Source organism: Callospermophilus lateralis, chromosome 13, assembly GCF_048772815.1.
Source record: "Callospermophilus lateralis isolate mCalLat2 chromosome 13, mCalLat2.hap1, whole genome shotgun sequence".
NCBI lineage: Eukaryota > Metazoa > Chordata > Mammalia > Rodentia > Sciuridae > Callospermophilus > Callospermophilus lateralis.
In genome coordinates this window covers 107,733,849-107,741,679 of record NC_135317.1, presented here as the reverse complement: position 1 = coordinate 107,741,679, position 7,831 = coordinate 107,733,849, and positions in this window count along the sequence as shown.

Below are 7,831 nucleotides of genomic sequence, written 5' to 3'. Positions count from 1 at the left end.
CATCAAAAAATGGAAAATAAGAATGTGGAGAAATTTGAATCCTCAAATATTGCTGATAGGAATGTAAAAATGATACTGTTGCTATGGAAACCAATTTGGCAGTTCCTTAAGAAAAATTTAAACATGCAGTAACCATATATTCAGCAAGTCCATTCCTAGGTTTATACCCAGGAGAACTGAAAGTGTTTTCCTGCAGAACCTTGGACATGATAGCCCCCAAATGGATATGACCCCAGTGCCCATTAACTGATAAATTGGTAAAGAAAATGTGGTATATTTATACAAGGGAATCATCATTCAGCTGTGAAAATGGAGTGCTACATGTACAACGTGGATGAACCTTGGAGACATTATGATAAGTGAAAGAAGCCAGACACACATGACCACATACTGTATGATTCTGTGTACATATGAATTTTCCAGAAAGGACAAATTCATGAAGACTATAGATTTATGATTGCCAGGGGATGATGAGGAGTGACTGGATACAGGGTTTCTTTGGAGTATGGTGGTAATTTTTTGGAATTAAATAACGATGATGGTTCTAAAACCTTGCCATTGTATTGAAACCACGTCGTTGTATTCTTAGTGAGTTGTAAAGTATGTGAATGCTCAGGAAAGGTGCTATGTGGAAGTCAGAGTAGTGGGACAGAGAAAGATTCCCCATTTGTGATGGACAGAATCCCAGGTCAATCTGGAACAATTTTATAGAGATTAAAATTACAAGAGTGAGAAAGTTTCAGAATAGACGAAGTGAGGAGAGGGGAATTTAAAGAATAGCACTTGTTAAAATATGTATTTGAAATGAAGTAGTACATTTGAAGAATTTTAAGAATTTTTCCCTGATTGAAACCTGAATGCTTGTGCAGGAGAGGTGAAAGAGAAAAAGTACATCAAGCCAAACTGTTTGCCTTTGTGCTGATAAAACAAAGCCCAGAAACAGGTTTCAAGGTAGAGTACTAAAGCTGGATGCTGCTGCATTCCTGTAATCCCAGCCACTCAGGAGGCTGCAGAAGGAGGAGCACAAGTTCCACTCCAGCCTGAGCAGCCTTTTGAGACTTGTATCAAAATAAAAAAATTTTAAAGGTCTGGAGAATTGAGTTCAGTGGTAGAACACCCTTGGGTTCAATTCCCAATAACCTTCCCACCCACCCCCCAAAAATGAAAAAAGTCACAAGCACTGTCTACTTTTCCTCTTCCAAAATAACTGAAAATAATACATACGACAGTACAGCCCACACTGAGGAACAAAGTAGATTGAGAAATTCAAGTGGCATAAGAAAGAGAAAAACCTTAACAAGGACCTGCTGTCTGTAGCTTTATCTTTTTCAGGATAAAGAAGATCTTCAGGAGAAGATCCTTGAAAATTATTAGAGACGGGAGTAAATTGCCTACAAAAGGCAGTTGATAATCAGATTGACCTCAGGATTCTTGTCAGCCAAACTGGTTGTAAGAAGACAAAGCAGTAATATCTTCAGAAGTTTAAGGAAGTTAGAAGTCTGCAGGCAAACTTTAGAGATGTTCTTTGTTTGGTTCTAGATCACTGCATAAAGTAAATATGTGGCCATATTGCAAATTACATGGACTTTGGTTTCCCAGTCCATATAAACTTATGCTTATACTAGACTAAATGTGTGATAGCATTTGGGTGTTAAAAAAAAAAAAATACTTGATTACTTAAAAATGCCAGTATCAGGCTGGGGATGGGGCTCAAGCGGTAGCGCGCTTGCTTGTCTTGCGGGCGGCCCGGGTTCGATCCTCACCACCACACACAAATAAAGATGTTGTGTCCGCCGAGAACTAAAAAAATAAATATTTTTTAAAAATGCCAGTATCATTTGAGCCTTCAGGGAGTCTGTCTTTTGCTAGTGGAGGGTCTTGCCTCGATGTTGAAGGCTGCTGATTGATGAGTGTGATGACTGCTGAAGGTTAAGTTGGATATAGCAATTTCTTAAAAATTTGGCACATCAGTTGGTCCTTTCATGAAAGAACTCTCATGGGATGCTGTTACCCCTTTACCCACCCACCGTGTTCACTTTCTGTCACTGTGACAAAGTACCTGAGAAGATCAAAGAAGGAAAGGTTATTTTGGATCATAGTTTCATAGGTTTCAGGCTATTTTTCTGTGGGGACTGTGGTGAGGCAGAACATTGTGGCAGGGAGCATTGCTGTAGTGCAGCTGCTTATCTTATGGCAGCCAGGAAGCAAAGAGCAAAAGGGGGCCAAAACCAGGATATTCCATTCAAAGGTATGCCCCAAATGATCTACCACCTCCAACTAGGCCCACCTCTTATGGTTGTACCACCATCCAGCAGGCCATCAAGCTATAATGGAAACAGTTCATTCATGAGGCCAAAGCCTTCGTGATACTGTCACCTCCAGAGACCCCACCTCTGAACACTGCTGCAGTGGGACAAAGCCATCAACACATTAGCTCTTGGGGGACATTTCAGATTCAGATTCTAACACAGTAGAACTCCTTTCATAACTGGAGTTGATTCTCTGAAACACTGCCACTGCCTTGTCCTCTAAGTTGATAGTCTTAGTCTTTGGTTATCTCTGGTGTTTCCCGGTATCTTCACCAGGAGTAGATTCCATCTCAAGAAACACTGTCTTTGTTCTTAAGAAGCAACCCCTGTCCATTAAAATTTTATCATGAAATTGTAGAATTATGTCACATATGCAGGCTCCACTTCTGATTCTAGTTCTTTTGCTGTTTTTGCCACATCAGGTTACTTCCTCACTGAAAGTCAACCACAAGGGTTGCAACCAACTCCTTCCAAACTTCCTGGGTGTTGGTATTTTAGGGTCATCTAGAATAGTGAATCCTTCCCAGAAGATTTTTCATCAGAGGAATCACTTTGTGTGGCAGCTTTAACCTTATAAAAGGGACTTCCTAAGACTTGAAAGTAAAAGTTACTCTGACCCATGGGCTGTAGAGCAGATGTGGTGTTAGTAGGCATCAAAACAGCGTTAGTCTTGAACCTCTCAGAGGTCTTGCATGACCAGATGCATTGTCAGGAATTTCTTTCCTCCTGAGCAGTAGATCTTAAAGTGTTGAGTAAACCATGTTGTAAACAGATGTACTGTCATCCCAGTGTTGTCCCATTTATGGGGCACAGGCAGAGGAGGATTAATGGCCAAGGATTTTCAGTGAGCACTGGCTTCAACTTGTCATCAGCAACACTATCTCCTAACTTAAAAGAGTCAGTCTGTTCTTTGAAACCAGGCCTTGAATTCTCTAGCTATGAAAATCCTAGATGGCATCATCTTCCAAAACATGGCTCTTATCTGTTGAAACCTGCTGTGAGTGTGGCTGGACCTGGTGGGTAACTCAGTGCCACTTGCACACCAGCACTTGCTCTATCATGCTGTGGAGATGTTGCTGCTGCTTTCACCATTGAGAGTTCTGTATGGAATCTGACTCTTGGCAGAAAAATGATGTGGGAATATTTTCTGCCATTTTGGGGTTGTCTTTTCACTTAAAGGAAAGTGTCAGTACACAGTTTTGTCCCTGTGTGAACATCGTAGAGTGTGCTTACATGAAGTTGGTTATGTCACTAGTTAATCTGAGGCTACTATGATATCATCATATACATGGTCCATCATTGACCGAAATGCCATTTTTGTAGCACACGACCATAAAAGCATTTAAAGCTTATCACTTACAGGCTCTTTTCTCAAAGAATTGCTAGAGGATGTTCTTCAGAAGAAAAATGAATGAAATACAAGAAGTTACTTGGTAAGTTGATTGGTAAAACATGCTGTCGAACTCACAGATTGGCAAGCCATGAACCTCTGGCCAAAGCTGACCTGCCCCATTTTTTGCCAACAGTTTAATGGAGATATAGCCACACCATTTGTTTAAGTATAATCCATGGTTAATTTTACACTATAACAGCAGAATTGAGTAATGACAATTTTATGTCCTGTGAAACCTGAATATTTACTATATGGGCCTTGACTATTTAAACCAGTTCAGTTCCCAGTCTAAATTATTAGTGTTGAAGTGTACTTAAAAATAACATTCTAGTGAATAAAGAAACTGTGGTACATATACACAATGGAATATTAATATTACTCAGCATTAAAAGAGAATAAAATCATGGCATTTTCAGGTAAATGGATGGAATTGGAGAATATCATGCATGCTAAGCGAAGTAGGCCAATCCCCAAAACCCAAAGGCCCAATGTTCTCTCTCTGATAATGGATGCTGATTCATAATGGGGGCTGGGCATAGGAAGAATGGAGGAACTTCAACTGGGCAAAGGGGAGGGAGGGAAGGAGAAGGGGGCATGGGGCCAGGAAAGGTGGTGGAATGAGATGGACTTCATCACCCTAGGTACATGTATGACTGCACATATGGTGTGACACTACATTGTGTCCAACCAGAGAAATGAAAAGTTATGCTCCATTTGTGTACAGAGAATCGAATGCATTCTGCTGTCATACATACCTAATTAGAACAAATAAATAAATAATATATTTTAAAAATGGCATTCTGGGGCTGGGGAGATAACTCGGGGTAGAGCACTTGCCTAGCCTGTACGAGGCCCTAGGTTCATCCCCAGTACCCACCCCACCCAGTGACTCTGGAGGCTTTGACAGGAGGGTCACAAGTTGTAGGCCAGCCTGGGCAACCCTGTCTCAAATGTAAAAGGTCTGGGTATATAGCTCAGTGGTAAAACACCCCTGAATTCAGTCCCCAGAACTAGATAAAACTAGAATCCTTGACTCTGTCTGAAGGAGAGGTATGACAGAAAGGGGAGCTGGAGCCTGAGTCATTGCCCTCTCAGGGGCTGAAAATGGTGCCAGGCTGGTGACCTGTTCTGGACACTGTCAAAAATGGGCAACAGTCCTCTAAAGGACTTGGTCTCTAGGATTCCTGGAGATCAGCATCAAAACAGTAAGCTTGTTAAGCCTGGGAAGTGTGACAGAAGGTGGAGATCCCAAGAGCAGTGTCCACAAACAGACCAGAGGACTGTCGCACTGGGGCTGTGGGTGAGAAGCTGGGACTTCAGGTATGAAGTGTCCGCACAGTCCACAAAGAGCAAGCTGCGACTGCTTAAGCAAGAATGAAGAAACAAAGGAACTTCTAGAAACAAAATACATACAATTGTTCTTGAAGTGACGAAACCCTCAATGAAAATTTATATCTGAAAAGAAAATTACTGCCTTGGAAGGTGATTTTAAAGAAATTACCTAGAATATAGCAAAAAAAAAAAAAGTCTTAGGAAAAAAGGAAGTCTAATTGGAATCCCTGCAGAGAAGCACGAAGGGAGAAAGGATGAGTAGAAGTATTTACAGGAATAATGACTTAAATTTTTAAGAAGTGAAAATCATGAATCTTCAGGATAAATAAATCTAGAGAAAGTGAAGGGAAAACTAGAACATGGTAGACCTGGGAAGCAGCTGGAGGCGGACTGCAGACTTCCGGCAGCAGCTGGGCAGCCACAGCATGTGGAGAAAGACTTCACAACTTGTGTGAGAAAATAATTGTCAAACTAAACTTTTGAACCCAATATAATATCTTTGAAGAGAGGGGATAAACTAAATGTGGATTAAACAGAATTATAGATTTCATGAAATTGTGGATTTAACGAAAGTTTGCCATCATTAAACTTACAATAAAGGACTTGAAGAGAATATTATTCCAAAACAGTCAAATGTGAGGTGACATGGCAGGGACATAAAACAGCAATTGTGAATCCAGACAGATTATTTGTATCAAAATTATACTGAGACTTTATTACACTTTAGAAAATAAAGGTAGAAGGATCCTGTGTGCTTGTCCAGTAAATTGTGAAATTTTATGTCCTTAACTTTTTGCAAGGGAAAAATAAAGAAAAAGCCACCCTGAAATGTACAATGCAGCCCCCCGTTGGCTGCCACCTTTGGATTTTATTCACCCACCACAGCAGTTTGAATAATCTAAAATGTCCATTTCACCATTTAAGATGACAGACAAGAGGGCAATTTAAATAAAATTGGCTTCTGGGGAACTGAGAGGCAAATCTGCCAGCAGGTTCCAAGGAGAATCTAGCATTTGTACTAGAACTCGCTAAAAATAGCGTGCATTTCTGCGTCCTGCTGGCACACCCTGGTGTTCAGCACAGCTACCTGAACGTTGGACAGGTCACAGAGGAGGCTGGCAAGCACTTAAGAGGCCTCTAACTAATGACCTCAGACCCTGACTCTACCAAATGCTGTCAACACCCTTTTTCAACTTTTCTCATTTTCTGGGACCTGTTTTTAACCTCCCCCCAACCAAAACAAAATGTCAGAGGCCACAGTGCTCTGGACACGACTTGAGCACAGAGGTGAGGAGCTCCTTCTAGTGCCAATGAAGTATATTTAAACAATGAAGCCAAGTCCTTGTCCTGGAGCTGTGGCCCTGTAGGGCCACAGAACCCACCATCCCAGTGTGGGTCTGAGGAGCTGGGAGTCAGAGGGTGCAGACCTGTCACCTCACAGGGGCAGGCTGGCCTGGTGTGGACACCTGCTCTACATACCCCCCCACCCTGCAACATCCCCAATTTCACGAACCTCTCGCTTCCCAACAAATGGGTATAAAACAAGTGGGGCAGAGCTAATGGGATTGTAGGGCTAGCTAGTAGCATGGCACATTCCCAAGCCCTGATGAGCATGAATTTGGACCAATGGTGTTAGCACATTCAGGCGGCAACCTCTATCAGGCTTACCTGTTGTCCTTGTGAGAGTTCTCTATTTTCTATTTGTTCATTTTAGAAATACATTCTGTTCTTCTTCACACTTGAATAAATCCTGCTCTTTCCACCCTTGGATTCTGTTGTTTGGTTTGTAAGACAAGAACCCAGGGAAAAGTTGGCGGTGAGCAATGGTGTCCGTGGCAACAGTGGTGGGCATGGCTCACCATCTAGAGCTCCCACCCTGAGAGCCGTAACACACTCTCAATAGCAGAGGAAGAAGCTGGCTCTTCCAGGTGCCACACTTTGAGCTGATGCCACCTTCTTCTCCAGGAGAAGAGGAGAATGGAGTTTGGTCTCAAAGTCTGGCTTCACTAGGACACTGTTGAGTGGCAGAGCACCTGCTGGTGTGGTGAGGTTCTGGGTTCAGTCTCAGTACCTTAAAAAGATAGAGAAATAGACACACATAAAAACATAAGTTCTCACTCCTGCCTAATGATTCTCCAGCCCAGCCCAGGACAATTGTCCTCTGCCTCAGAGCATGTCACATTTTCCATCTTGTAGTAAAGCTGTGTATGTATATTTTGTCTCCCCAGTATAGGCACAAAAGATATTTATAGAAGGGTAGGATAGGTATTTCTGTAGTTCAAATTCAGAAGTTAGAAAGGACAAACAGAAACTCTTTAGCATGACACCATTGTCCCAGAGTACCCAATTCCTTTTCCCCCAGACTACCAATGGGACCAGTTTCTTCGAAATTGTTGATGTAAAATAATAACTCAACTTTAAAGGAAATAAGAAAATAGTTTACTTTGAGCCAAATATCAGTGTGACCATGGCCTTGAAACAGATTCAAGTTAGTTTGGATGACGTTCCACTGTGAAAGAGCTTACATGAACTTTCATAGTCACAGAATAAAAAGCCATGAGTCAGGGTACTTACTAAATACACCGGAGAGGTCCTCCAGCAGGCGAACCCCAGCGAGATGGCGCAGTCTCCTCCACAGGGTTCAGGTGTCTCAGTTTTGGGGTTGGTGGAGGCTAGAGGTGTTTCAAGCTTAGCAATACATTCTGAGAGTTTTTTCTGTAAGTCACAAGGGTGTCAGATACAGAGGTTGATAAGAAGTGACTGTTAAAAGGGACAAAAGTAGCCCAAGATAACTTTG